Below are 12,243 nucleotides of genomic sequence, written 5' to 3' on the forward strand. Positions count from 1 at the left end.
TGAACCAAAGGCAGCAGCTTAACCCACTGAGCCACCCAGGCGCCCCAATTTAGTCCATTTAGTCCATTTTTGTAAATATTTTAAATCTTCCTCTGAACAATCTGGTTTTTCTGGTAGGGCTGGAGCCGGGAGTGTAACCAGTTCTTGAGCTGTTTTCCTGGTTGTTTGCTTTGCTGTTTGATCTGCTAATTGGTTTTCTTTTAAAACCAGATCAGTCCCCTTTTGGTGTCCTGGACAATGCATAATGGCCACCTCTTTCGGGTCCCAAATAGTCTGGAGGAGAGCCAGTATTTTTTGTTTTTAATTTCTTTTCCTTCTGCTGTTAATAGGCCCCTTACTTATAAATAGCCCCATGTATATGGAGAGTAGCAAAGACATACCTGTTGTTCCTCTAGATGTGTGGCCGGGCTGCTTTTCAGAGTTCCTGCTCAGGAGAAACCATTGCAGCACCCGCATACCTCTTTCATCCACCCTGTCTGTGAACAGAGTCCAGGATGGGAGTGTCTCTGAGATCTGGCCTTATTCCTGTGACCTGGGTTAGGACCTCCCCGCAGTTGTGTGGGTGGGGTGGGGTATCAGTTGGTTCGTTACCTGTTTCCTGGACTCAGTGAACACACTCCTTCTTGGAGATCAAAGTCTAAATAAAGTGGCTTGTCCCCTGCAAGCGTGACTCATAGTCCTCAGCGGCTATTAGCAAGAACTGTGGTCAGTCAGCTCCTCTGGCAGCAAGGTGGATGGATTTAGCACTGCCGGGGACCAGAAAGTCACTTTCGGTTGGTTGAGGAGGAGGGCCTGATACTCCGTTACTCGGGCGTTTGTTCTTGTCCAGGTGAGTGGCCTTGGAACACTTTCTGTGGGTTGGACCACTCAAAAGCAAAGAGGGGCTGAGACTCTCTTGTATTCTTGACATCTAAGACAGTATATATGGTTCTCTTGGGGCTCAGGAGGGAGAGTAGGTAATAGGGGTTAGGCACCGTTGGGTGGATATCTTCAATCCATTTGTTAACTTCCTGCAAGTCTTGAATGGGTCGGTATTCCCCAGTTTTGGCCTTTTGACAGGAAGCAAAGGTGTGTTCTATGGAGTTCCCTTTCTTTGTTTCCCAGGGGAGGGAGTACTGCCAGCCGGGAACAGCCATGGGCCAAATTTAAAGTCCTTTTCGTTGTTTATTTATGTCTCTTTGTGCCATTTGCCCCTTGTACCCAGTCTTTCTCTTCAGATAGTTTTCCCATAGGCTCTAGTAGTGATGAAAATTGGGCTCCCATATACATCAAAAAATCAATTGATTTTCCCTCCACCTCCATTTTTATACCCGAGGTTTGGGGAGGGGCTCTGAACCATGGCCCCTTCAGTCTCTGGTGGCCAGCATTGCCATCTTTTTTTGGGACACTCCTTGGCCCAGTGTCCCGTTTTTTTGCAGTAAGCACACTGATCTGAAGCTAAGGCTTCCTACCAGCTTTCTTTGTACTTAGGCTTTTCTTTCCATTGACCGTCTTTTACCTGCCTTTTTCCTTTTCATTGACCTCTTTTCCTTTGTTTCCTCCCCGCCTCATATAATGCCAAAACTTTAACCATTTTTCTGGTCTATTTTTCATCTTCTTGTGTATCTCTGTTTTTAAACACCTTTTCTGATATTCTCACTAACTCAGTCAAATTCTTCCCTTCAAACCCTTCAATTTTCTGAAGTTTTCTCCTTATATCTGGGGCTGACTGATTGGCAAAGGCAAGACTTATTGCCCTCTGATTTTCGGGCACCTCAGGGTTGATTGGACTATACATTTTATAAGCCTTTTTAGAAAAGCCTTTTTAGAAAAGCCCCTGGAGACATCCTTATCTTGAGTCACCACACTAACTTTAGATGAATTTATGGGTCTCCTTGCAGTCGCATGGAGGCCTCCCAGCAGAGCCTGGGGGTAGAAACGTAGACTCTCCTTACCTTTATCAGAGTTTGGGTTCCAGTCAGGGGGTTCCTTTGGGCAATAGTTCTTCATTCACTGGGGATTGAGGTCCCATGTTACTAATTCCGGTTTAGTTTGAATGTAGTTTTAGTTAGTTCTGGAAATTTTTATTCATTTCAGTTTCAGGATTTCAAGATATCAAGGACCTGTATTTGTCCTGGAAGTCTCCCATATGAATTTTCTTTAAGGCAGAATTTATTTTATAAGAGAATTAAAATAATTATAAATGACAAAAATTCAGAATAGATATGGCTTTACAGTTTAACTCGCAAGAGAATCAGGTTACTTCTGTGACACATAGCATTTTAATAATTACAATATCACGTGATGGCCTTATCAAAAGGTTAAAACTTTAGGAAATGCATAGAATTTCTATAATAGTTATAGCATCTACCCATATGTAACCCAAGGTTTATCATTGGTTTAGCAGTACTTTTTGAGTAATTAGCATACCAAGGAAAAGCCTTATGAGTCAAAGAGATCTCATTTACAATTTAAATCTTGTTGACAATTGCTAAAATTTAAGTTTTAAAGCACATGCTTAAATAGAATTACGGATAAAACAAAATACAGAAACTGGTTTCTCTGGGCAGGCAAAGAGAAAACCATATATTCTCTCCTTAACAGCAGATCAATTAATCTAAGAAAACTTTGTTTTTTGAGCAGAAAGAAAACAAATTTTTTATACCAGTGTTTTCTTAGTTTACATAATAGTCAATATTTACTTGAGTGGATCACCAATATAGATTTGTCATGACACAGGGCTTTAGTCTTTTTTTTTTTTTTTTTTAAGAACAGAAACATTTATAGAAAAAGTTTTATTAGTCCTTTTTTTTTTTCCTTCCTGTGAATGGATCCATCAAAACTGATCTAATATGGTTCAATTTCCAACATATTTCATTGTTCTCTTTCAAACCTATAAACCAAGGCAAATAAAGGTCACTTTCCCCAAGCCTTTAATGACTTACTAAATACCCTCAAGTTTAGTTTTTATTATTTTCTTTCATGTTCTGGTGCAACCAGATATTTTTAAGATAAAACTACTTACTCTCTTAGGCCCTCTTTTTTGTGTGTGTAGTTATTCTAAACTTACTATCAGTCATCAGTCAACTGCCTTTCCTCTGGTTTTTTAGACAGCATTAAAACTTTTAATAAAAACCTTAACGGCGTTTTTCTTTTGGTATTCTAGAATACATGGAGTCATTTCATGCGATTTATTATTCTGATGTGCTACATTTTAAAATTCATTTTAATTTTCATCTGTTCTGACCATACCTAAAATTTCTTTTTTTTTGAAGATTTTTCTTCATAAAACTTTTACAACTTTTTTGCATCTAGGTTTTGTCCCAAGCCATTTTTTTTTCAAACAGTTATTTCATTTAGGAAAAAATTACATTTTATCTTTAACAAAATGTATTTCTATTTCTTATCTTTTTATCTCCTACTTTTTACATATAGGGTTGTTTTCTCTTACTTTCATCAGTCTTAGTTATAGTTAGCAGAATTTTTTATTCTTAGAAATACTTTAGTCTCTAGTGATGGCTAAGTATTAACCAATTGTGAATGATTACAACAGAATTCTGTAGATGGCAAATTTATGAATCAGTCAAGCACAAAACATGTTTACCAACAGATTTAAATTTTTTGCAGTAAGAAGTCAAAAGCACAAACTTGGTTCCAGTAATTAATGCTTTAGTATTTTATCCTATTTGGTTAAGACCTAGATGTCCAACAAATTTAATTCCATTTGTCATCCAAGCAAACCTTTAAAGTTTCGGGTTATGAAAGACTTTGAAAATTACTTTAACAATTACCCATTAAAACTTTGAGACAGACAATTAAACATCAGTTTAGTTATTGCTTTGCTAATAAATTTTAACAAATAACATGAGCTTATTTGACCTTTAGTAAACTTTGATTGAAGTTTCACATTTACTGCTGTAACTTTAAAGACATGTCTGCCTTGATTAAACCAACGAACTTTACTTAGTTTAAATACTGATTTACATTTCACGTGGAACCACTCCACTTTTAATGTTTACCTGAGACATGGGTGGGAAGATCTGGGGTGGGGGGTGTTAGGTCCAGAGGATGCTCTTTTTTTTCCTTGACAGTGAAGAGAGAAGGAGCCATGGTGCAGGAAGCACCGAGGATGGTCTAGAGGCCAGTTATGCAAGCTGCACCCAAGTTGGTGCAGAAACAGAAGGGGGAGACAGAAGAACAAGGAGCTGCCAGAAGGCTCCACCAGCAAAGGGGAGGGGCTAGGTAGTCCAGGTGGGGCCAGAGAAGGCAAGGAACTTCCTGGAAACAAAAGGAGTTTTGGCAGCTGCTTGGGAATATTCCTTAAATTCTCTGTCTCGAGTTAGACCAACCACAGTTGGCACCTGTTATAGCAATTAACACAAGAAATAAGCAAGGGAGAAGTCCCAAATCTATTAGGAGGAATGGAGAGATGAGAGTCAGAGTCCCCTTACTCTCTGCTTGTCCCATTTCTTCAAACACAACAAACAACACAACAGACAACAAAAAGACAAGACACAGACAACCACAGACCCAGTGGCCCTTACCGAGAACCTGCCGCTGGTAGGGATTTTCTCGGTCCCCTACAAACATTCGCCGGTGGGGATTTTCTTGCTCCCCTAGAAACTAGCAACAACAGACAAAAAAAGACAAGACAAAGACACAGAGACCCAGCGGCCCTCACCCGCTGGTGGGGGTTTTCCTGGCCTCCTACAGACCCAGATGACCACCTTGGGGGGGCTCGGCCCCAGAAGAAGGATGGGGTGTCCCTGTATCCACTGCAACCCTGTAGAGCATGGCTGCATCCAGCTTCTCCCCAGTGGGCTATACCCTGGAGTTCCACAACCAGACAGACCAGATCTCACAGAATATGGAGATCTTACCTCCGGAGGCTTTTCCCAGAAATTCTGATGCTGGCTCAGTTCTTGTCGTTTGATCCTGGAATAGCCCCCATATGTTGGGTCCGTTATCAAAGGAACAAGACTGAGACAAAGTTACACAAAGCCTTATTCTATGCCAAGCATTAGAACTTAGACTGACCGGCCAGGGAAATGAGGCTGAGACAAAGTGAAAGTTATGTAAAGCTTTATTTTATGCCAAGCATTAGAAGTTAGACTGACCGGCCAGGGAAGCGAGGCTGAGACAAAGCGAAAGTAATGTAAAGCTTTATTTTATACCAAGCATTAGAAGTCAGACTGACCGGCCAGGGCCGCCTCCCAAGAGAGCGACCCCCCTTGGTCTTACAGGCTAGTTTTTATAGGGCACAATCGCAGACATCTACATATGTGGCTTTGGCTGATTGGATGTCTCCTACCTGCATGTTTTAGTAACGGTTACCTGGAACCGATACTAGTAACTGCTGAAGCGTTTATTAAACAACAAAATGGCCTTGTTTTAGGTATGTGTTTTAGTAATAGTTACCTAGAACCGATATAAACAAAATGGCCTTGTTTTAGGTGTGTGTTTTAGCAATAGTTACCTGGAACTGATATCAATAACTGTTGAGGCATTTATTAAACAACAAAATGTCTACCTAGGTAACACGAAGTCACCATGGCTAAGTAGGCCCAGGGAGGCCCTAGGGGCTTAACATGTTTTAACGTGGAATGGACCCCAACAATAACCCTTTTGTGGGTTTTGAGGAGAACAGCTGTCATCAATGAGAAAGCAAATTGCAACTTCCCTAATAGTTGAGAGACTGTAGGTCAAACTTAGTTTAAAACAAAAAGAACAGGATGGGCGCCTGGGTGGCTCAGTGGGTTAAAGCCTCTGCCTTCGGCTCAGGTCATGATCCCAGAGTCCTGGGATCGAGCCCTGCATCAGGCTCTCTGCTCAGCAGGGATCCTGCTTCCTGCACCCCCTGCCCCCTGGCTGGCCTCTCTGCCTACTAGTAATCTCTGTCTGTCAAATAAATAAATAAAAATAAAACAAAACAAAACAAAACAAAAAAACCAAAAATAACATGAAAATTAGAACTAAATATATATATATACACATATATGTATATATATATATATATATATATATATATATAATTTGTTATTTTTAAGAAAGACATTATCTGCTCATGTTGAGCTGGAAGATATGCAGGTATGAAATCATGGGTTTGCATGAGCAGGGAGCTCCAAGCAAGCAGTCCATTTAACATAGTCTTCTGCATTTCAAATTTCACTCTTTTCAGTTTGTTTGTTTTTTTTTTTAAAGAGAGAGTGTGGGAGCTCAAGTACAAGTGTGGGGTGGGGGGTGGGCACAGGGAGAGGGAGAATCCCAAGCAGGCTCCACACTCAGCTCAGAACCCCATGCAGGGCTCGATCTCACAGCCCTGAGATCAGGACCTGAAACCAAAATTAGGAGTCGGATGTTTAACTGACTGATTCACAGAGGAGCTCCCTGAGGTGGTGTTTTGAAGGGAGAGATCGTGGCACAACAACTCATCCACAGTGACTTAACTACAATGGGGTATGATTTTTCTAAAATAGCAAGAAGTCCAAAGGTGGAGAGTGCAGGACTGCTGCAGTAGCAAAACGATGCCCTTATTTCCAGCACTTTCTGTTTTCCTATCCCACCATCCTTAGCATGTGGCTTTTGTACTCATGCTTATTTCATGGTCACAGGGCTACGGCTCCATCCATGGCTTCATGTCCACACTCCAAGTACAACGAAGAAAGAGGAGGAGGGGGCGGATAGTTTCTATTTCAGACTGGGGACACAATGGAGATAGCTATTTGCTGCTTTGTGTAGGGGGCATGAAAATAAGTTGCCTCTGGAGAAGTTATTCAGAAAGCTGCATCATTCATGTCTCCCCCCTCATTGCCAACTCCCTTTCTTTGGTACAATTCAGTTAGTGATCTACATTTATCACCTGCAACGTGAGTTGAAACACATTCTTTTAACCTGGAATATTCCTCCTTAGTGCTCCATCACAACTCCCCTGCCATGTTTTGCCTAGTAATTTTGTTGCTGAAACCCACTTTCCCTTCTCTTCCATTGTTCAATACTCAAGAGACCAGTATTGATTGAAAAGGACTAGGAGCTTTATTCAGGAGGCTGGCCACCTGTGGAGGAGGAAGACTATGGTCCCAAAGCCAACTCCAGGCTTTCTGCCTCCCCAAGAGGGTTTTAAAGGGATAAGGTGTGATTTATCAGTGGGGGAGGGGTGCAGTGGCCTGTGACATTTCCTTATTCATGGAGATTTCATGGTGCCCATTTACAGCTTTCCATGAGACAGGCTTTCTGTGTTGTACAATTCCTGTTCTGTGATGGGCAAGGGCTTTCAGTGCTTCTTCCGGAAAGAAAAATAAGATTTGTAGCTACGAAAGGAAGGTTAGTAATTCAATCATGTAAAATGAATACCTGCTAAAGGTCACCATGCCAGTTATAAAGATCAAGGAGGCTACAATTACTTAAAGTGCCTGTTTTAATTTTCATTTATCCCTCTGCTTAGTGGTTGAGATGGATTATTGAGGGCACCACTTCATATTACATTTCTTGCTCCTTTTTGTCTATCTTATACTGTATGTCTATAAAATGCTGTTATTCCTTGATCTTTTGGTATCTAAGTTTGGCTTTGTATTTATGGATAGTCTTGTCTTTTAGCCTTTTTTGCATTTGTCAAGGCCTCAGTCATGAAATCAAAGGGTTTGTGTTAGATATACTGTATATAACTGTCCATATCGCTGATTACGACCCCCCCTATTTTTTTCCCCAAGTTTTTATTAATTTCATAGAGAGAAGTAAGAGGAGAGAGCACAAGCAGGGGAAGTGGCAGGCAGAGGGAGAAGGAGAAGCAGGTACCCCTCTGAGCAAGGAGCCCAAAGCAGGCTTTATCCCAGGACCTCAGGATCAAGACCTGAGTCAAAGGCAAATGCTTAACCGACTGAGCCACCTGGGCACCCCACTTTTCTTTTACTAGAAATTTTCTGTTAGCTGGCATTCTTTCAGAAAAATAATCTTCATCAATCAAGCATTGCCATCCACAAATCAAGCGCTATCTTGTTTTTTCTTTCTGTACATAGAGACTCATATAGTGGGGAACACACCTTCAATGTCAGAAGTAAATCATCTTCAAGCCCCAGGGAGATGGCTTCTCCTTATTTACAAACAGAAATCTGAATATATCATTCCCATTTAATTGGGTTATTTTGATGAGCTGCATGTTTTTTATTTAAATGCTTCTCTGACAATGCCCAGGTTCTTACTGGCATCTTTGATCTTAAAACTGATGGGGTCCTTTATTAGTAAAGTCTCAACCAGGGCATTCAGCCCAGTAGAATGTCTATAATTGCCTTTCCAAGGGAAAATGGCAAGTAACTGGATCAAGTATCCTTAATTCAAAAAGTACAACGTTCTTTCCTGCAGCCCTCCTTCAGTCTTCTGCTGGAAGTACAGTTTTCTGTTATGGCCCTCAGGGTCCAAGTCATTAAACTCACCCATGCCTTTCAGCTTTGATTACTCCAAGGCTCCCATGTAAAGAACCCATCCTTACTTGCTCAGTGACAGCAGGTTTTCCTACTCACTCACACCATTCTCACCATAGATGCGCTCTGCTATTCCTCCTAGCAGAATGGGCTAGCCTACCATCTTTCAGTCTTAGTGCTATATCCTTTTCTCCCCTCCGTATTGACATATGTTTCATGTCCTACAATCTGAGTTACATTGGCATTGAGCCAGGTACCTAGAAACCCAGGAAAAATTCTGTCATTGATCCTCTCAGGTCATTATAATGTGACCTCATCACACAGCTTCAGACCTTTCTAGCCTGCCTGTCCATTGAATCCCTGGACTATGATATGAAAATTTCAATGGACAGGCAGGCTAGAAAGGTCTGAAGCTGTGTGATGAGGTCACATTATAATGACCTGATTTCCCATAAATGGCTGATTCGTGATCCTGAAGGGACACGAGATTTTCCATTTTGTGTCTTCTAGTTTGATTTATTTGTTTTCCCCCCTCTGGTTTGATTTTAGGTTGAAATTCTGACAACACTGCCCAACGCATACCTCTCCCAGAACGAAAGATCTCTATAGGGGGTTTTTGCACCACAGCTTCCCGCCTTGTGTGGGATGACATTTTTCTGAGTTGCACTGTGTGGTCTGAGCCTTTTTCTGACTGAATTTTACAGGTGTCAGATCTGCATTATAGTCTGAAGTCTTTCCCTATCTACTAATGTTCTCTTCCAACGCTTTGTGTGTATTTTTGTATTCCAATAAAACTTCATTTATGGACACTGGAATTTGAATTTTATGTAATTTTCATGTCCCATAATTTTTTAATTTTTTAAAAAACCATATTTTAGAACAATTTTAGATTTATAGAAAAATTACGAATATGGTACAGTGTTCCCACATACCTCCCACCCACTTTCCCCTATTATTAACAACTTACAGCATATTTGTCACAATTAATGAACTAATATTGATGCATGTTTGTTAGCTTAAGCACATACTTATTAAGATTTTCTTAGTTTCCACCTAATGCCCTTCTTATGTCTCAGGATCCTGGTCAGGATACCATCTTACATTCAGTAGTCTTATGTCTAGGTTTAGACTCCTTTTGGTACTGATGGTGTCTCAGGTTTTTCCTTATTTTGATGAATTAAGGGAAGTTTGTTATTGTTGTTGTTGTTTGTTTTTTAAAATAAGGAAGGTTTTGAAGGTTTTAGAAGTACTGGTGTTTTATAGACTGTCCCCTAATTGGGATGTCTAATTTTTTTCTCATGATTTGACTGGATTTTTGAGAAGACGACTACAGAGGTAAAATGCCATTTTCATCATATCATATCAAGGATACATGCTGTTAGCATGACTTACCACTGTTGATCTTGATCTTGATCTTGATCACCTGGCTGCCATAGTGTTTATCAGGTTTCTCCACTATAAAGTTACTCTTTTTTTTCCCTCTTTCCCATACAATATAGTTTGGTACCTCAAGTTTTATAGGCATTGACTAATAAATCTCTTATACTTCTAATTCTGTCTTGACATTGGCTTCAGGAGGCCATGAACAGGCACAGTTGGTTTCACTAGTGATCCAATGAAGCAAGTGGCAAGAAATCATGATCTCTTGCTTAGTTACTGGAACTGAGCCAGTTTTTACACAGGAAACCACTGAAGAGGTGACTGAGTTCCTAGGAGGCCACTAGTATGCACTTTAAAGATTTTCTGAGCATTTTCCAAAAGGAACCCATGGACATTTACTTGAATGAATATCTATTTGAAGGGAGGAATATCCACACATTTGGGAGCTATTGGACACATGATCTGAGTTGACGTTGAACCAAAGCATCATTATGGGATCAAATCCAAGTGGGACCACAGGGCAGGAGTATGCTACATGAGCAGATAACCTAGACCTCCATCTCACCCACCCATGTTTTACCAGAACTCAGTTCACACTTGTGACTATTATGGGGGGGTGGGGAAGTCCTGAACCTCTAGGTAAAGGTAATTTTTGAAAGCCAAATGTTAATTTATCAATCAGTTGGTCCAAATGTGGGTACAAGCAGAAAATGGACAATAACTGCATTATAGCCTGGACAGGCAGCAGTAAGAGAAAATCTTCAGGGTGGAGCTTTGAATGGTACCTGACTATCCACTTTTTATGTAAGTACAAGTGGCTTGACATGAGAATCAATATGATCACATGGACCATAGCAAATATCTAGTCTTAGGTTGGGAGTTTGGAAGGAAAAGGATTGAAAGGTAAGAAATAAGAAGACCTGAGGCAGAGACATATGAATGGAAATAAGAGGTGGGAATGGTAGGCAGACTTTTTTTTTTTTTTAAACAGATTATTGCCCACCATATGCATCAAATGACAAGGCAGACAAAATAATTCATCAATTTACATTTGTTAGCCTTTGTCTTTTGCCCACCTAGAATTAGTATGATGGGCAGACAAATGGAATGCATGGATGCCACATACAGATCCAGTTGCATAGACTTTCATTTATCAGTGTTGTTCCAGGTACCTCTGTATATAGAATCTACCAACAATGGAGATGAATTCTGGATCTCTAACATGGCACTATTGTTTGAGGAGACCAACTGGCACTTGGTGGCAAGTTGACTACATTGGGCTCCTTTCATTCTGGAAAAGCCAGTGGTTCATTCTCACTGAAATAGACACCTATTCTGACATCTTTTCTAGGTATAGGTGTGACTTCCCTGCCCCAAGAGTCTTAGCCAACACCACCATGTATGGGTTTCCTGAGGGCCTGATCCTCAGGAATAGAACATTACACAAGCTAGCATTCCATCAGATGTCTTACTGCAATGTTGAAGTCTATCAGATCTGTTTAATAACAGGAGTATCAATAGTATTTCTCAGATGTAAAATATTTTTAGAGATCTTGTCTAATACTGCCCATAATCAAGTTCCCTCACTCAGGTGGTACTTTGAAATTGAGTGGGCCTATGTTTTTGGCAATTTCTTTTGCTATGGAATGGTAAGAAAATGTCCGATGTCCTCCACTCTGCCCCAGCCCATCACTTTTGGCCAACCTGGTTTCCCATCAACATTACGTTGAATGTTGTAGACGGGGTTCATGGCTATGCTAAATAATTGCAAATCCTCCTACTCCCTCTAGAGTCACCAAATCCTTATGACTCTATCTAGTTCCTTCCCTATTGCTGTGCTGTTCCTTGTGAACATTCTGTATTCATTTTGTTCTTCCCCAGCCTCCCTTTGTGTATTTATTACCATCCAGTTCTACAGTTCATTGCTGTGGGGAGTTGAGGAACCAATAGAAAGCCCAACAATCTTACCTTTATCCAGTTTTAAGAAATAACGTACTTGATCCTTACCATTTAAATCAAGGACTCAGGATAGCATTGGATCACCTAATATTTTGTTAGTATTTATTGACTAAGTGTACTGACTCTTCGACACTTTCTCAAACCCTTAGTCAAACCAAGGGCAAGTATATACTACACATAATGTAGCTGGAAATTACTTTACTAGGGCCAGGAACATTTTAACAGTCTTACAGTTTTATAATGCAGAATAGAATATATGGTACTTTAAGTACTCTTTTTCCACTCAAGACCATTTGGGTCAGAACATCCTGGTCAAAGTATATTCCTGAAAGTCAGTGCCATGGAAACTGAGTAAGGGTAATTTTCCCTGATACCTCTGAGATTCATACTAATGATCCCTTGTGTAGGGAGTCAACCTATAACTTGTGTAATAAAGTAAGCATTCTAAGTACATAGGGTGTATGGTTCTGGGAGAGAGATATGGTATGATACCAAGAACCAAGAGTTAGGA

At 40.4% G+C, this 12,243-nt stretch overlaps 1 protein-coding gene across 3 annotated transcripts in view; it reads right to left on the bottom strand.

Annotated features, from left to right (window-relative positions):
- Positions 1-2,130, bottom strand: part of GLIPR1 (GLI pathogenesis related 1) — a 45,001-nt gene extending 42,871 nt beyond the window's left edge. For 2 of the 3 annotated variants that reach the window (XM_044228331.1, XM_044228328.1), the window contains exon 1: positions 381-1,927. The gene's annotated coding sequence lies outside the window, so the exon portion shown is untranslated. The other variant, XM_044228329.1, reaches the window with a different exon arrangement.
- Positions 2,131-12,243: the final 10,113 nt, after the last annotated feature.

Source organism: Neovison vison, chromosome 12, assembly GCF_020171115.1.
Source record: "Neovison vison isolate M4711 chromosome 12, ASM_NN_V1, whole genome shotgun sequence".
Taxonomy (NCBI): domain Eukaryota; kingdom Metazoa; phylum Chordata; class Mammalia; order Carnivora; family Mustelidae; genus Neogale; species Neogale vison.